We start from the raw sequence: 19700 nt of genomic DNA, 5'->3' as shown, positions 1-19700 counted from the left end.
AGCCCAAGAACTCGAAACTGTGAACAAGAATATCAAAAACAACTTAACATGTTCAGAGAAATCCAGTCAGGAAGAATAATTCAAGACAATGGCAGTTTTCAAGGTATACAGATTGTCAGAAAGACAGCCTGAGGCGTATAGGTGAAAATCTCTGGCCCAGGTCAGACACAAGATGCGGAGGCAGAACAAACATTTATAACCTTAAACTTGTCTTTATGGGATACATTTCAAGTGTTAGTGAATTACAGTGCAAAATCCCCCATAAAACGAACAATATTGGTGTTTGTGAATTTCCTGTAACCCTGTCTTTCGAGACATAATTTATAGTCTGCAATATCATTGAAGGTGCAAAATACATTTGGGAAATTCTGGAACACATTATGGGTATTGATTCATTAAAACCATTTTCTGATGTTTTTTTTTTCAATTGCTCTCACCGGTGTGCAATGTGTATTGAGAAGTGTCATTGTGTTTTATGCTTCTGTATGACTTTTGAAGGTAACATTGTGTTCATATGCCAGGCCAAGTTTTTCTCGATTACTAAGATACTTTTAATTAACCTGGGGTCAAGTTGATCTCCATTTTTACCATATTAGCACATAAGTGTCCTTTGTTTGTTAGTTATTTCTCATTGCTTTTACACACGTCAAGCCTAAGCACCTTTTTGCGAATGTGTAAACATACCTCTCTACTAACAACATGTAACTCAGTTCAGTGAATCATGTCAAAAAGAATTAAATAATTTGGTAACAATTCTTGCAAACTAAGGAAAGAAAAAGGTGGAGTGGTCTTCTTAATTATTTCTGGAGCTGTATATATATTATATACAACTTTATACACTGTCATGTCCTGGAGCAGCAAGCCTGCCAAGCCACTGAGACCCAACGCCTTCTGTCCATCACTTGGAGCACAGGTACCTGCTCTTTACCGTTATCAACCTCACTTGTATTCCTGCTCACTGGCCCTATTTAGTTCCTTCTTCCCATTTCTTTTGTTGGTTATTATTTAGGGATTTATTTGCCACCTGTAAGATTTGTTTCTCCATGGACCAGTGTCCTGCATCCTCATTCAGATGTTACAAACCCATTAAACAAACTGCTTTGTAAAAGAGAAAATGGTGAAATGCCAGAAAAAAATGAATGCCTCTGAGTTCTGGATATTCACACTCTTCAGTGACATTATCCAGATTGGTCATATCTGAAATATTTTTAGTGAAAAATATGAGCCCATGCCCAATTATGTTTACTTACCAATTATGGAGGATGGTATGGTATGGTATAGTTACAAAACCAATAAATGGCCAATACATATAAAAAAGGGGTAACCATGCTAGGGTATATTGATGGTTATATTTAATATATACACTGATCAGCCATAACATTATGACCAGGGGAAATTAATAACGCTGATAATCTCGTTATCATAGCTCTTGGCGGTGGGTAAGACATAATAGGCAGCAGGTGAACATTCTGTCCTCATAGTTGATGTGTTAGAAGCAGGAAAAATGTGCATCCGTAAGGATCTGAGCGAATTTGATAAGGGCCAAATTGTGATGGCTAGATGACTGCGTCAGAGCATCTCCAAAACTACTGCACGTTGGGTGTTCCTGGTCTGCAGTGGTCAGTACCTATCAAAAGTGGTCCAAGGAAGGAAAAGCAGTGAATCCGCAACAGGGTAATGGGCATCCAAGGCTCATTGGTGCACGTGGGGAGTGAAGGCTGGTCCGGGTGGTCCAATCCAACATACAAGCTTCTGTAGCTCAAATTGCTGAAAAAGGTAATGCTGGTACTGATAGAATGGTGTCAGAACTTGCAGTGCATTGCAGTTTGTTGCGTATGGGGCTGCGTAGCTGTAGACCAGTCAGGGTGCCCATGTTGACACCTTGTCCATTACCGAAAGTGCCTACAATGGGCACGTGAGCATCAGAACTGGACTACGGAGCAATGGAAGAAGCTGGCCTGGTCTGATGAATCACATTTCCATTTACATCACGTAGATGGCCAGGTGTGTGTTTGTCTCTTACCTGGAGAACACATGGCACCAGGATGCATTATGGGAAGGAAACAAGCCGGCGGACGCAGTGTAATGCTTTGGGCAATGTTCTGCTGGGAAACCTTGGGTCCTGCCATTCATGTGGATGTTACTTTGACACGTACCACCTACCTGAGCATTGTTGCAGACCATGTGCACCCTTTCATGGCAACGGTATTCCCTGATGGCAATGGCTTCTTTCAGTGGGATAATGCGCCCAGCCACAAAGCAAAAATGGTTCAGGAATGGTTTGAGGAACACAACGAGTTCAAGGTGTTGACTTGGCCTCCAAATTCCCTAGATCTCAATCCAATTGAGCATCTCTAGGATCCTGGACAAACAAGTCCGATCCATGGAGGCCCCACCTTGCAACTTACAGGACTTAAAGGATTTGCAGCTAATGTCTTGGTACCAGATACCACAGTACACCTTCATGGAATCCATGCCTTGACGGGTCAGGGCTGTTTTGGTGGTGAAAGAGGGACCTACACAATATTAGGCAGGTGGTCATAAGGTTATGGCTGATCGGTGTATTGGTTCATTGTGTTAATGATTGACTGGAAGACAGACATTTCCCAAATGTACCTTAGATCAACATTTCCATAACACCTTTCATGAGATAACAAGTTTCATCCTTTGATTGCAAATACTGTATTTAATTTTTTTATGTGTTTGTGTATTTTGCTAATTAAATTTGACACTCTGGCAGTCAGTGCTTTTTGGCTTGGACCTGCATGTTAGCAGTTTTGCATGGACAAAACAAGAAAAGGTACCAGGCAAGCCTAGTTTGGCTGGAATGAATGTTGGAATGAATGTTATGAGTGTTCTGCATTGTTTAAACAATTAGTCGAAATTCCACGGTTCTTGAAACTGGTTCCGTACATTAGCTAACATCCAAACAGGTATAACAGGGTTACACTACATTCAACGCATTAATTAAGAAAGAGATTACTGTAGGGACCGATTGGGACATATTTCTTCGACATCAGATCATTTTGTCCTGCATTAACATCATGCCAAGTTTGAATATTTAGCTAGACACCATTAAGCATTGTGTTGAATTAACATTTCTTAGGTTTTCTTTCACCACAAATACCTATGAACTACATGGCTTTTTTTAACAGCTTATTAGCCAGTAATAGGCTTACTAGTATCTACTAACCTACTACTTGGAATAGTCATAAGAATTGAGCAATTGCTAGCGAGACGGAATATGAACTTTACACTGCCAAAGCTATTTCATTTCATGGCACAACAACGTTTGTTTTTCTTTCATTCGTGAATTACATTGATACAATAACTATCAATATAGGTGACAATAACTGACTTGTTCATCTAGTGAAAAGATAAGAAAATCGTTGAAAACCCTCCTCTTTTACTCTGCAGGGATTGTGGTCTATATTACACCAAAAAGCATGCATGGATGCATACTTCAAAAATCCACCAGAAATAGTCGCAACATAACCGTAAACAGTTTTATTTTAGACTTACTATAACGTAGCTACAGAAACTTGTAGCCAGTGACATTTTTGTTCATCCATAACAAATCCTAATGTATATGTTGTTCTGTTGGAGGCAAGGAACGAACACTGGTAGCCCACATAGAAGTCTGCCTCTCTAACCACTAAGCTATTTAACAAGGGATGGATAGTCAGTCAGTCAGAGTGCTTTTCTTGGCCGGCGCCACTTATGTGGTCCGGGAAAAATGTCAAGCAATCGAGAAAAACTGTAAAATGTGTTTACACTCTCTTTCATTTTGTATGCTCTCTCAAAACTCACATATTCCCCACTGTATCTCATTGCCAGATTTGGACATATCTCCCTGAATTCCATAGGAAAAATTGACACATTTTTGGATTTTTGCATTCAAAAGATATTAAGCCACATTGCACTATGTCCACACACACTACCCTAATACATGTACTGTTGTGCTCAAAAGTTTGCATACCCTTGGAGAATTGGAATTTATATGTTATATGTACCATTTTTAAAGAAAACGTGAATGAATAGGCAAAACACGTCTTTTATTTCTTATGGGATTCACATTCAACTTTAGGTCATAACAGAATGGCACAATCATAAAACAAAACATGGCAACAAAGAAAAAAATGAAATGATCCCTGTTCAAAAGTCTGCATACCCTAAGTTCTTAATATTGTGTATTGCCCCCTTTAGCATCAATGATAGCGTGCAGTTTTTTGTAGTAGTTGTCTAGGAGGCCCCAAATTCTTGTCAGTGGTATAGCTGCCCATTCCACTTGACAAAATGCCTCCAGGTCATGGAAAGTCTTCGGTCGTCTTGCATGAACCGCATGTTTGAGATTTCCCCAGAGTGGCTCAATGATATTAAGGGTCAACTTGGCCTTGTGCTTAGGGTCATTGTCATGCTGGAAAGTCCAAGAGCGTTCCTTGCACAGCTTTCATGCAGAATAATTCACATTGTCTGCCAGTATTTTCTGATAACATGTTACATTCATCTTTCCATCAGTTTTCACAAGATTCCCAGTGCCTTTAGAGCTCACACTCCCCCAAACCATTAGTAAGCCACCACCATGCAACCAAACTGTGTTTGGTTATGTGCTATATTTGACCTACCTGATGAAAATGAGGAAGGAAAACCCCCCTGTGCATGTGGGACTTGGGTCCAAAGGAAGATGGTGTGTTTAGCTGCTATTTAAAGGTAGTTTAGTTTAGTCAGGGGTTGAGGCTGGTGACAGGGGGTTACTAGGCCTACCTGTGGAGAGTCTGTGTTAAGAGTTTATTTACCCATAACCATATTTATTTACCCATAACCAATCATTTTGTAACTGTTTTTCATTTGTGGAACTTTCTTTAAAAACAGCAATGTTTGTATATTTTATTTGATTATGCATTTACATTTTATATATTTTTTATATACAAAGGTATCTTTTTCATGTGTACTGGCTGTACTTTAAAAAATAACTTTTTGATAACTTATCTGTCTAAATAAAGATTAAAATATGTGAATCCTGAGAGCAATGTGTGAAACAAGTTTGAAAGTACACCTAAACAAACCCATTCACTGCCAAACCAACATATTTTTGACTCCTCCGCACACATAGCAACTCAACACCCAAAATGACCTGCTCAAGTATTTTAAAACGCAATAACTGACAAGAAGGTAAACAGGCGGTTGATTGATAGAACCTTTTGACAACAGGAACAGTATACAAGAGCATTATGTCCACAGCATTCATTTCCATTCCCTATTTGGCTGCCTTAGTGGTCATAGTTGCCCACATGTAGGCGTATTGATAATCATTCCAAAAGCCACGTTCTGAATTGCTCTGAATTGCATTTAAGTGAACAGAAAATACTTTCAGTGAAACGAAGATGAACATGCAGAAACAGAAAGAGAAGAAAGGAAGCAGTCACATCCAGATTGCCTGGGCAGCCTTTGGCATATGTTTGCGTGAAGTACTTAACCTCCGTATTTCTGTTTTACTTTCCCAACAGTGCTTCAAATAACTATTTGCCATCTTAAATTGTGTGGCAGTGGTGTGGGGGACTTGGAGCAGTTCATCATCCAATCCTCATTACAGCCTTGTAGGGAGAAAGAGAGGAAAAACGGGGTAAAGGGGGAGGAGAGAGAGGGAGAGAATGTAGCGGAAGGTGGAAGGTGAGAGAGAGAATAGTGGGAAGGAGAGGGCAAAACGAGGGAGTTACGTAGAAGAGCGAGGGAGAAAGACAGCTTGGAGCTAGATAGGATGCGAGAGAAGGGAAAGAGAGAGAACAGAGGGAGGTAGAGAGGCTGAAAGGAGGGAAGTAAAGAGAGAACTGAGGGGGGAAAAATGAATAAATACAGAACTAGACTGAGATGAGAGGAGGGAGGAGAAGGACAAGTGGGAGGGAGAGAGGGAGGGTGGTGGAGGGAGATGGGTGATGGTCTGGCCACGCCAATTTCTCCAAACAAGTATGGAAGTTAAAAGCTGTTTCTTTTCCCCTTTCGTACCTTATGGCTTCAGGCAAATCTCCTCTTTTCCATCATTAGCACCACGCGATTGGTTTGTTTTGCCTGTATGCTATAAATCACAACTAAAACAACTCAAACACCTGGCAATGCCCCACGCATTATAGATAACATTTTGCCCCCCAAATCTGGTCTGGTACTCAAGCTAGTTCCACTGGGAATGCTTGACATTTTCACAACTTCGAACTCTATACAATCTTTATGGTGGAGATTCAGGGTTGTAAAGTGATTCAAATTTCAGTCCGATGTTCCTGTGTTAGCACAGACTGCATTCAGTGAGCTAAACCAGAAATAGATTTTCAATGTTGCAATCCGTAATGATTCAGTAAAACAGATTGAACTGAGCCCTGGGACCTGGAGGAGATTGGGTTAGTTTTATGCTTTTTACAGTTCAGTCAGGGGGAGAGTTGTTTAAATCTACACCAGGGAAGGTTAATGTAATTTGTGATCAATGAAATGTCAATATTGCAATGTGTTTTAGAATGAGTTGCTTATTATTGGCCTCAATGTGTACCTGATTCAGACCCTCATCCCAGATGCTCTGGTCGGTGCGCAATATTAAGTGTGCCTGTATTTAATCTGAAATGATCGATAGGCTAATGTATAAACCCTGTTTCCAAAAGAGTTGGGATGCTGGGTAAAATGTAAATAAAAACAGAATGCAATGATGTGCTAATGTATTTAATAAAAAATAGTACAAAGACAACACATGAAATGTTAAACCAGAGAAATGCAATTGTTTTTGGAAAACTATATGGGCATTTTGAATTTGATGCCAGCAACACGTTCCAAAAAAGTTGGGACTTGTGCCTGTTTACCACTGTGTTGCATTGCCTTTTCTTTTTACAACACTCTGTAAGCGTTTGGGAACTGAGGAGACCAATTGCTGTAGTTTTGAGAGTGAAATGTTTTCCCATTCTTGCTTGATACTGGATTTCAGCTGCTCAACAATTTGGGGTCTAATTTATCGTATGTTTTGTTCCATAATGCGCCAAATGTTTTCAATGTGTGACAGGTCAGGACTGCAAGCATGCCAGTTTTGCACCCAGGCTCTTTTTGAACTATGCACTAGCTGGATGGTCCCTTTCCTTTTTTGTCTTGAGGACGTGGCGTCCATGATTCCAAAAAATAATGTCTAAATGTTATTTGTCAGACCACAGGACGGTTTTCCACTTCGCCTCAGTCCGTCTTAAATGAGCTCGGGCCCAGACAACGCGACAGCATTTTTGGATCTTCTTTATACCTGGTTTCTTCTTTGCATGGTAGAGTTTTAACTTGCATTTGTGGATGCAGTGACAAACTGTGTTCACAGACAATGGTTTTTTAGAAGTATTCCTGAGGCCATGCGATGATGTCCACTATAGAATTGCGTTTTTAAAGTATCCTTACAGAAAACATGCAAAACTGTGAAGTGGTGGAAATCTGCGCACCTGAATCAGAAGGAGGTGGGAACACAGATGGTTTGACTGCTTTATGCAGGTGTCAACTCACTCGACCTTAAATGAAAAAACTGAATGAAAATGGAGGTCTGTCTAAGGATGGTAAATTTGATCACATGGTGATGAGTCTCTGGATGTTGTGGGGCTGTCTTGGTTGACATGCCTGTGCAACATCACGTGGCGGTCGGAGACAGTGCCTCTGGGATGGCAGACCGGGGTGGTGGTCCCTCTTTTTAAGAAGGGGGACCGGAGGGTGTGTTCCAACTATAGGGGGATCACACTTCTCAGCCTCCCCGGGAAAGTCTATGCCAGGGTGCTGAAGAGGAGAATATGGCCGATAGTAGAACCTCGGATTCAGGAGGAACAGTGCGGTTTTTGTCCGGGCCGTGGAACACTGGACCAGCTCTATACCATGGGAGTTTGCCCAACCAATCCACATGTGTTTTGTGGATTTGGAGAAGGCATTCAACTGTGTCCCTCGCGGCATCCTGTAGAGAGTGCTTCAGGAATATGGGGTCCTGGGTCCTTTGCTAAGGGCTGTCAGGTCCCTGTACGACCGAAGCAGGAGCTTGGTCCGCATTGCCGGCAGTAAGTCAGACTTGTTCCCAGTGCATGTTGGACTCCGGCAGGGCTGCCCTTTGTCGCCGGTTCTGTTCGTAATTTTTATGGACAGAATTTCTAGGCGCAGCCAGGGGCCGGAGGGTGTCAGGTTTGGGGATCCTTTGATTGAACTACAGCAAGTTGAATTATTTTAAATGTTTTACCTCAATTTGATCCCAGAATACCGTCCCTCTGAATTAGACTGTCATATAGACAAGACACCTAAACCGAGGTTATGGGAATCACACACTTTCAAAACTCTAATCCCAAATGGCATGTTAATCTCTGGAGTGCATTACTCATGACCACAGCACTATGGTCCATGAAAAACTAGGGGAACATTTTTGAATACAACGTGTTTCTGTCTCAGGGATATTTCAGTGCATCAGCAGCAGTTTTCCTCTCCATTAGGATGTGTTAGAAAGGATTTATGTGAGACCTTTTCTTGTAATTCAGAAATAATCAAATAATTGTCTTCATTACCTATTTTTATGCCTCTCACCACGTTGAATGCCTATCCATTCTGACAAATTATGACAAAAAGTAATCTGCAATCTTGAATATTCCAGCTCTCCACCACGGCATCTACTAACTCACACAGGGCTGTGTGCATGGGGTGTGGGTGTTGGTGCCTGTGTGTGTTAGTGTGTGTGTGGGAGAGAGAGAGAGGAAGAGAGAAAGGTCAGAAGAGAATGTTTTTGACCTCTGTGACAGACAACCACTTACACACCCTGACACACTAGATGCTCCCAATACAATGATGTCTACATCTCATTGGGCTGGGCCAACCAACACTCTTTTTGTAAAATGTAGCTGAAAACAGGTGGTCAGATAAAAAACATGCGCGTAGCTTGAGTCAGGATTGCAGTGCAACAAATGCATGTTACTCACCCCAAAAAACTGCTACACACATCTCTAAACTATGAATTTAATAAATTAAGTTATTACATTGTACTGAGGTCAGAATACATTCCAATAGCTTGTTTTGCACTTACTTTTTATAAGTGGTATTTCATTAAGTTCGCTGTCCAGTTGCCACAAAATCTTCAGTTTCATCATGACTCCCAAGTGCAAAGCTGTGTGATGAATTTGACAATCATTAGCGTTTGAAAAGATTGGCCAATTTCTACTGACGTCCAAATTGTGTTTATGAGTACGAGCATTGTAGCCTTCGTCTAGTTGTGTGTTAGATTGTAGTAGAGTGATATTTTCCATAGAGGTGCATAACTTACTGAAATCCCTGTAAGATTATGCTCTTGTCCCTCTACAAGATATGTTATGAGATGGCTAGCTTGACTGAGCATTCTGCCTGTTTTTATCCACAATGGGATAAAACTGATCGACAAAATAGAACGCAACAGAATTTTTTTTCGGTCTTTCTCACCAATGTACTTATTTACAGATGATCATCAACTTCTTTGCCTTGAAGCATATCTACACCCCAGTACTCTGTCTGTGGGGGACGAAGGAAAGAGAGTTGGAGGTTGGAAAGAGGAGGGAAAGAAAAAGAGAAAAGCGGGGGTAAGAAAGAAGGAGGGAGAGAGAATGGTGGGGGTAAAAGGGAAGATAGAAAGCTGCTGAGAGGAGGGAGAAAAGGAGAGAGTCAAACAGAGAGGAGGAAGGGAGGCGATGAAGAGGAGAGATACAGAGAAAGAGAAAAAGCTATAGAAAAGGGAGGAAGAGACGGGGAAAGACAGATAGTCAATAGCCAGACATATCTACTGTATGTCTCAATACACTGTCTGTGGAGGTGGGAGAGAGGGGAGAGCTATTCCCTTCATTGAATGCAGTGTATTCACAAGCTTTATGTCCGTGACACTTTTTTTCAATACGTCAACACTGTTGACGTACTTTAATCTTCTTCCCAATTGAATGCACTTTATTTACGGTGTTTCTATTAGCAAAATCATGCCAGCTGGACGCTTTTCTTCTGATACCAGGCCATGCATTCGTCCAATGCTGTTATTTCTGCTTTTTGATTGAAAACAAGAAAATGAAAACAAAAAGCTGTTTAAGCATGATCGCTAGTAGGGTCACCGCGGTCAGGCTTCCATATGGAACATTATTTTCCATCTTTTTACAGATGGCTCTTTCTAAAGACTCTTCCTGTGTTACAAATAGCACCCTACTTCTTTTCAAATTAACTACATTTGATGTGGGATGCACTATATCAGCAAGGGAATAGGGTGCTACAAAATAGAATGTCCACAGCAAATTACAAAAAATATATAACTTAAGACAGAGAGAGTGGTATGGATTGTTCTATAATTGCATGATAGGTAAACCGAGCAGTACTTAAAATCATTAGAGTAGGTAAAAGTTTGCAAAGACCTTCAGGAGTCAGTCTTCAGCAAAACAGACAGGCATGCGTGCACAGACAAACAGACACACTCGCGCACATCACATGCAAACACACATTCCCGCGTACATTCCTGAAGGGCATTTTCCAGAATCAAAGAAAAGCTATTCCTGTAGTGCTTGGAACATTCATTGTAATTCCATGAAAATTAGAAGCTTGATCAGTGTTTACTTATAATTTGTCTCACTGGACTGAGGGAAAATGGATGGAGAAGACAATATTTATTTTATAGGCTATTATTTAGCTAAATTTCAATGTGAAGTATACATAATATACAGTATTAACAAAATCCTTTAGTTACAACAATCATCCCAAAATTAATTCTAATTCTGCCTCCTTTAGAAAGATCACTTCACAATTTAAATAAAAATAGATTTAAGAATTAATGTAGCTGAAATCTGGATGAAAATATCAGACTTATCGAAGACACACAGGCTTCACACAAAACAGCCAGAAACCACCAATTCACCACCACAGCACAACCACAAAACAAAATGACCAAACATACAGTAAAAGAAATGACAGTTCACTGCATTTTCCACAAGCACAACATGTGCATAGCTGAACAAAGGAATGCATGATTTAAACATAATTAAATGAAATGGACAACCCAACACAAAATGCCTAATCACCTAAAAACGCTTAGTGTGTAATTAGTGGACTTGGGAAGCATCACGAGAGGAGCCATGGAATTAGCCAGCGTCATGCAGTGTTGCAGCTGTATCCCCATGAGGCTTTTTATCTACAGCTAGCAAAGCCTCCTGGGAAAGGAAACTATGGATTGTGTCCTAAAATGTTTTCCTATTAGGGCACTACTTTTGACCTGGACCCTATAGACACTGCAGAGGGAAAAGAGTGCAGATGGGGTTACAGGCATGGAGGTGTCAGGTGGAACAGTAGCTGCTAACTGGATGCATCCGCCCATCAACGCTGCCTACTGCCTTCCACTGCCCACACACAGACAGGCCCTCTTAACATCTACTCTCATCCCTCTCCCTCCAACTACCTCTTTTCTCACACTATCCATCCCTCATCTCCGAGCACATATCTTTATCTTTTCATCTGTCCATTTCAATGACTTTCACTCGCAGCCCCCCCCCCCCCCCCCCCCCCCCCCACACCGGGAAAGAATGCTCACTCCGACCATGTGAAGTGTCTGTTTCATGTGGCATTGGAGATGATCCACAGTTGACGACATTGTTCTAGGTCTGCTTTACATATCAATGTGAAAATAGGATTCCACAGCACCCATCCATTGATCGAAAAGCTCTTTCCCCTGAAACGATTCTCAGTTGAATTATTGAAATGAACGAAGATATGGAGGAGGTACAGTTAAGTGGCCCAATATGTCTGATCTTTGATACTGGTAAGGGAAAAATTCATTCAGGAACAGCTACACTCTCGCTACTTCCCTTTATAGTTTCAAGGAAGTGGAAAATATATTTAATTAAGATTTCATGCTTGTAATATGTAATATGTAATATGGATTGTGGAAAAACGTTCAAGTGAAACCAATTATGCTTTGGTTAATGAATGTGTTGTACCATTAGGTGTTGTAGTCATTGATGATAATGGTGATTTTTGGTATACACCGATTTGCTTAGATTGCATGCCTTTGCTTAACAAGGTATCAACTCCGCCCACTTAAGGAACAGTTTTTTCCAGTCATGTGTTCAAATGTTACTGCATCTACTTATTACTTTAAGAAGTGCTGGACTGATTGATTTATTATGACTTTCAAATACTTGCTTATGCCTGCTTCCTGCCTTCAAAATTATGCCTGTTGTTGTGCTTGTAATGACCTGCCAAACACAGTTTAAACTTGAAATGGTCTTAATCCCTAAGTGAAAATATATCACACAGAAGCCAAACTGGTGAAAAGGGTAAAGCTCAAAGAAGAGCTGAGAACAACACAGCATCTAAAACAAACACAAGCATATTAAGCATCAAGCAATACTTAACCAGTAGACAAAAGGCCAAACAGTATAGATCCAATAACCACCCACTCCTTTCTCCCACTTCCTCCCTCTAACTTCCTCCCTCTACCGTTCTCTCTTCTTCTCCTGTCTCTGTCTTCCTTGCCCTACCTTCATCTCCTATCTCTTTCTCCCTTCCTCAGCCCTATACCTTCCTCTCTTCCAGTCCTTTCTCTGTCTCTCTTTCCTGTATATTTTTACATTTTAATGGTCTTCATACAACCCTGTTTCCAAAGTTGGAAAGCTGTGTAAAATGCCACTAAAAACAGAATGCATTCAATGTGCAAATCATTTAATACCTATGTTTAATTGATATCTAATGTGGCACCAGATCCATTTTTGGGAAAAATATATGGCCATTTAAAATGTTATCCCAGCAACAAGTTCGGACAAAGGTTGTGACAGGGCCATGTTTATTACTGTGTTGCATCTCCTCTTCTTTTATCAATACTCTGTAAGCGTTCGGTAACTGAGAAGACCAGTTGCTGTAGTTTTGAAAGTTAAATGTTTTCCCATTCTTGCTTGAATTTCAGCTGCTCAACAATGGGTGACAGCGTTGGACCAGGGGAAAAGGGGTACTAAGTATATAGAGCCCTAACATGTAGAGTTACCCTTGAATATTTTTTAATCTTGAGTAAAGGGGGGAGGGGCCCTCAGGGACCTCCTATGTACAAGCCCAGAATTTTGTGCTGCACCAGTGGGTGACAGGTCTGGACTGCATACAGGCAGTCCAGTTGAAAAACACACAGAATGTGGTTTGGCATTGTCTTGCTGAAAGACATTGTCTGAATGGCAGCATATGTTGCCCCAAAACCTGCTTATATATTGTTCAGCATTAATGGTGCCTTCACAGATGTGCAAGTCACCCATGACATGTGCGCTAATGCACCCCCATACCATCACGAATGTTGTCTTTTGAACTATGCACTGATAACAAGCCTGATGGTCCCTTTCCATTTTAGCCCGGAGTATGTGGCGTCCATAATTCCCAAGAAGAATTTAAAATTTTGATTTGTCAGACCACATGACAGTTTTCCACTTCAGCTCACTCCATCATGAGTTCGGGCCCAGAGAATGCTGCGGCATTTCTGGATCTTGTTTATATATGTTTTCTTCTTTGTATGGTAGAGTTTTTACATGCAATTGTGGATGCAGCAACAAACTGTGTTCACAGACAATGGTTTTTAGAAGTGTTCTTGAGCCCATGCAGCAATTATTTCCACTACAGAATTGTGTTTATTTTAAATGCATGGCCGTCTGAGGGCCCAAAGATCACGGCCATACAACATCTGCCTTGCGTACAGAGATTTCACTAGATTCTATGAATATGTTAATGGTATTATGTACTTTAGACTATGTGATTCCCAAACTTTTTGCAATAAAAAATTTGAATTGTTGCACTATTTGGTGGTGAACCCCTCCCCATCTATACTTCTGAAAGAATCATCCTCTCTGGGAAGATCTTTATATACCCAATCATGTTACTGACCTGTTGACAATTAACCTAATTTGTTGCATGATGTTACCCCAGGTTCTTTTTTTGTATTACACAACTTTTCCAGTTTTATGTTGCCCTTGTCCCAGCTTTTTTTAAATGTGTTGCTGGCATCAAATTTAAAGTGGGCATATATTTTTCAAGGAACAACAAAACATTTTCAGTTTCAACATGTGATATGTTGTCTTTGTACTATCTTCTATTGAATGTAGGGTTCAAATTATTTGCACATTGCATTGTGTTTTTATTTCCATTGTACACAGTGACCCAAAAAAAAATTCAAAGCCTTCAGGATTTGGAGAGATGGCATCTGCCCATGTCACTGCACCTGTCATTCAACTCCATTAAAGCATCATTTTGGAATGTCAAAATAATCAACCGATATGGGTGGGACTGTTATGCCTTTTTGCACTGTGATGCAAATGTCACATTATGCCTTCTAGAAGGCATGGAAAGACATAATATTTGTGAGCAAATAGCTAACATTTGCCTAGTTTAATTAAGGGCAGATTTTTGACTTTTACTGACTTTCAAAAATGTTTTCAACAATTATGTGGTCTTATTTATAAACATCTGCCTTTTAGATGGACTTTCCACAGGAGGTTATGTTTCAAAAATCATCACCTGGTAAGAGTCACAGTTCTTTTTATGCAGAGGTGTTTGCTTTCTATGAAAATATGTGCATGAGACCTTTCAAGACTGTGTAGCATTCAAACTTGATCGTTTGTTTTTGCAATGAGAAGTAATAGCACATTTCAATTTGAAAATGGTTTAAAATTTCCATGATTGAGGCTTACTGGCATATTACATCCAGGGAATAAAACTGGATGTAAAAACTGGATGTTTTTATTTTGATGTTTTTTTATTCAGTCAGTCTGGTAGATCTGATTTATAAAAAGCACCTAGTCTGTGTATCATTGTCTCTTTGTCACTGTCACATGTTTTACGTACAGGTGGGTGTGCATGTGGGTGCTGCTGCTGGTCACATTATTTGGAGCTGGTCAGCTACTTAGACATTTCCTTGCTTTAATAAAGCAAAATGTATATGAAATATTGTCGTTGACAAGGTTAGAAATAATGATTTTTAAATGAAATAATAATTGTGTCCTTCACACTTGGTTTTTCATCAAAGCAATTACAGATATCCCATCCCATGCTTCCTGAAGCACCTCCCACAAGTTAGATTGGCTTGATGGGCACTTATGTACAGTGGGGAGAACAAGTATTTGATACACTGCTGATTTTTCAGGTTTTCCTACTTATAAAGCATGTAGAGGTCTGTAATTTTTATCATAGGTACACTTTAACTGTAAAAGACGGATTCTAAAACAAAAATCCAGAAAATCTCATTGTATGATTTTTAAATAATTAATTTGCATTTTACGGCATGACATAAGTATTTGATCACCTACCAACCAGTAAGAATTCCGGCTCTAACAGACCTGTTACTTTTTCTTTAAGAAGCCCTCCTGTTCACCACTCATTACCTGTATTAACTGCACCTGTTTGAACTCGTTACATGTATAAAAGACACCTGTCCACACACTCAATCAAACATACTCCAACCTCTCCACAATGGCCCAAGACCAGAGAGCTGTGTAAGGACATTAGGGATAAAATTGTAGACCTGCACAAGGCTGGGATGGGCTACAGGACAATAGGCAAGCAGCTTGGTGAGAAGGCAACAACTGTTGGCGCAATTATTAGAAAATGGAAGAAGTTCAAGATGACGGTCAATCTCCCTCGGTCTGGGGCTCCATGCAAGATCTCACCTCATGGGGCATCAAAGATCATGAGGAAGGTGAGGGATCAGCCCAGAACTACACGGCAGGACCTGGTCAATGAACTGAAGAGAGCTAGGACCACAGTCTCAAAGAAAACCATTAGTAACACACTACGCCGTCATGGATTAAAATCCTGCAGCGCACGCAAGGTCCCCCTGCTCAAGCCAGCACATGTCCAGGCCCGTCTGAAGTTTACCAATGACCATCTGGATGATCCAGAGGAGGAATGGGAGAAGGTCATGTGGTCTGATGAGACAAAAATAGAGCTTTTTGGTCTAAACTCCACTCGCCGTGTTTGGAGGAAGAAGAGGAATGAGTATGGAGGTGGAAACATCATTCTGTGGGGATGCTTTTCTGCAAAGGAGACAGGATGACTGCCCCGTATTGAGGGGAGGATAGATGGGGCCATGTATTGTGAGATCTTGGCCGACAACCTCCTTCCCTCTGTAAATGCACTGAAGATGGGTCATGGCTGGTTCTTCCAGCATGACAACGACCCGAAACACACAGCCAGGGCAACTAAGGAGTGGCTCTGTAAGAAGCATCTCAAGGTCCTGGAGTGGCCTAGCCAGTCTCCAGACCTGAACACAATAGAAAATCTTTGGAGGGAGCTGAAAGCCTGTATTGCCCAGCGACAGCCCTGAAACACGAAGGATCTGGAAAAGGTCTGTATGGAGGGGTGGGCCACAATCCCTGCTGCAGTGTGTGCAAACCTGGTCAAGAACTACAGGAAACTTATGATCTCTGTAATTTCAAACAAAGGTTTCTGTACCAAATATTATGTTTTGCTTTTCTGATCAAATACTTATGTCATGCAATAAAATGCAAATTAATTACTTAAAAATCATACAATGTGATTTTCTTGATTTTTGTTTTAGATTCCGTCACTCACAGTTAAAGAGTACATATGATAAAAATGACAGACCTCTACACGCTTTGTATATGTGAAAATCGCCAGTGTATCAAATACTTGTTCTCCCCACTGTACCTTACGGTCAAGCTGCCACCACAACAGCTCAATAGGGTTGAGATCCGGTGACTGTCCCACTCTATTCTGTCTATGATGGCCACTCCATTATAGACAGAATACCAGCTGATTGCTTCTTGCCTAAATTGTTCTGGCATAGGTTGGTGATGTGCTTTGGGTCATTGTCCTATTGTAGGAGGAAATTGGCTCCAATCAAGTGCCATCAACAGGGTATGGCAATTTTCCTCTGTCCAGTGTCTGTGTTTGTTTGCCCATCTTAATCTCTTTTTTTTTATTGTCCAGTCGGAGATTGGGCTTTGCAACTTTGCCTAGAAGGCCAGAATCTTGGAGTCGCCTCTTCACTGTTGACGGTGAGACTGGTGTTTTGCGGCTACTATTTAATGAAGCTGCCAGGTGATGACCTGTGAGGAATCTTTTTCTCAAACTAGACACTGTAAGATATTTGTCTCCTTGCTCAGTTGTACACCGGGGCCACCCACTCCTCTTTCTAATCAAGCCAGTTTGTGTTGTTCTGTGAAGGGAGTAGTACACAGTGTTCTATGGGATATTCAGTTTGTTGGCTTTTTTTTTTACACAGAATATACTTCATTTCTCAGAACAGGAATAGACAAATTTCAGAAGAAAGTTCTTCAATTGCCGATGCTTCAGATCCTCAACTAGTTTAAAGACATCCATCCATCTTCTTCCATTTATCCGGGGCCGGGTCGCGGGGGCAGCAGTCTAAGCAGAGATGCCCAGACTTCCCTCTCCCCAGACACTTCCTCCAGCTCTTCCGGGGGGACACCGAGGCGTTCCCAGGCCAGCCGGGAGACATAGTTTAAAGACAGACAGTTTTATATCTTCAGCTGAACTAACATTTTGACAATTGCAAAAAGGGTCTTCTAATGATCAATTAGCCTTTTCAAATGATTTACTTGGATTAGCAAACACAAGGTGCCATTGGAACACAAGACTGATGTTTGCTGATAATGGGCCTCTGTACGACCATGTAGATATTCCATAAAAAAAAAAAATGCTGTTTTAACATACAGTTTACAAACACTGCTACTTCTGTAATGATCTGGATGGAGCCATGGAGTCAACATTGGGGGGGGGGGGGGGGGGGCAAATCAGACAAGGGGCTGGGAGTCCCCCCAAACAAAACATTCAAACATTTTCTAAATATTTTTAAGACTCTTAACCATCATTATGCTGCTCCCCACCCTTTGACCTAACCCTAATCTCAGAGACACCTGTGCCTAAACCTAACATTAGTGGTGCCAGGGCCTAAACCTAACCTCTGTTGTGCCAACATTAAGTATGATGTCGAAAACAACACCAACATGGCATTCTTGCCATGATGTTCAGGAATGGATTACTAAAAATTTCTGATCTGAATGGAAATGATTATTATATCAATAAACATTAACTAACCTCATGTGCTACTGTATATTTTTATCTGACTGGTACTCATTTTCTCACTGCTCTCAGCTTACTTTTCTGAGGCTACCCAACAAACTGATGAGTGTCACTGCCACCCTTCCTAGTGATCATGATGACACTCACTGTGAATGAGGGCTAACTAATAAAACTGCATGCACTTAAATCAAACACTAATAATGCCATGTATTATACAGTAAGCAGATACAACTTTACAGTAAATAATATGAATATGCAATCAATGAAAATGACTAACCCCTGCATAAATTACACATGCACCGCAACATAAATGATTGACACTTTACTCAGGCTTCACGTGGGCTTTCTGACATTTCTAACAAAATCATTAATGTAAGACATTAACTTCAGTGTCTCACATGAGCACCATTGTTGGTCGCTAGGAGAATGTGTGGCTAATTAGCTTTCCAGGTAACTTAGCTATGACAGATGACGTTAGTGATGGTTGATTTATTAGCACTCGCACATTGGCCCTTTTTCACCAAAAACATTTGTTTACGCTCCATGCAATTAATGACACTTTTTAGCTAACTATTATTTATTTCCACAATTACAGTTCCAGCACAAAATGACGTGTTGATGTTAAAACTATCATAATCGACAAGAAGATAGCCTGTGTAACATTCACATTACATTCTAGTTTTCCATTTTTGAAAAGTAATGAGATAGAGAGAGTATATATTGTAATTACGGCCTTGATCTAGGCTACCATTTGTTTGTCTATGTTAGCTATCTGAGAAGAAGCACTCGATGTTTCAGCTGCATATCACAGGCTATGCCGAAGGTCATTAAGGGAACGGTTTGATCTGCTTTGTGCTCCAGCCAAATGACACGCGCTCCACTCCAACTCCGGCTCAGGGCTTTGATGATTTCAGGATGTCATCATGACGAGGGTTCGATTCTCCTGCTTCAGAGATTTGACGCTGTGTGCAGAAAGTGAACACGTAACGCTGTGATCTCCCTTCGCTATTCAGTTAGGTGCAGCATTTAAGGGTCTCACCCGTCGAAGGACCCAGGTTTGCCGCTGCTATTTCCACTTACTGTGCCTCCAACTCACCCCCCTTCCTCTTTGCATGCCTCCTCTAATCCATCTCTCTCTCCTTACCACTCCTCTCCATCAGCCTTCCCAGTCCGATACAGAGACATCCAGCGTCGACAACCATCAGGCCACACCCTGCTGCTATTGCAAAAGAATCAATATCAACTACTCCCACTCACCTGACACGTCCGTAAAGATGACTAACAGCCGGTGTCAGAGCCAACTCTCAAAATGGAAATGATAATATTCATCAGAAAGAAGGCGTGAAAATAAATTCCTCTGAGCTGCGGATGTCTTTATGTTTTGCACTCTCTGTGCCTCTGAGAGAATCCACAATACAAAAACACAGATCACTTATGGCCATATATCTATCTTTCATTCATTTGTGAATAACAAGTAAATGACAAAAATAGCTTTACCAGAACCAGTGCTATAGGAGTGCATGAGGGATGGACAGGTACACTCAAAGTGGGTCCTTTTCTAACTTTCTAAGCAAGTCACATTCTCTTTTTACTCCGGATTGGGTTCAGACACATAAAGGAGGGGCGAGACGGGTTTCAGA

The sequence above is a fragment of the Esox lucius genome, chromosome 5 (genome assembly GCF_011004845.1).
Source record: "Esox lucius isolate fEsoLuc1 chromosome 5, fEsoLuc1.pri, whole genome shotgun sequence".
Taxonomy (NCBI): Eukaryota; Metazoa; Chordata; class Actinopteri; order Esociformes; family Esocidae; genus Esox; species Esox lucius.
This window is presented reverse-complemented; position numbering follows the sequence as displayed.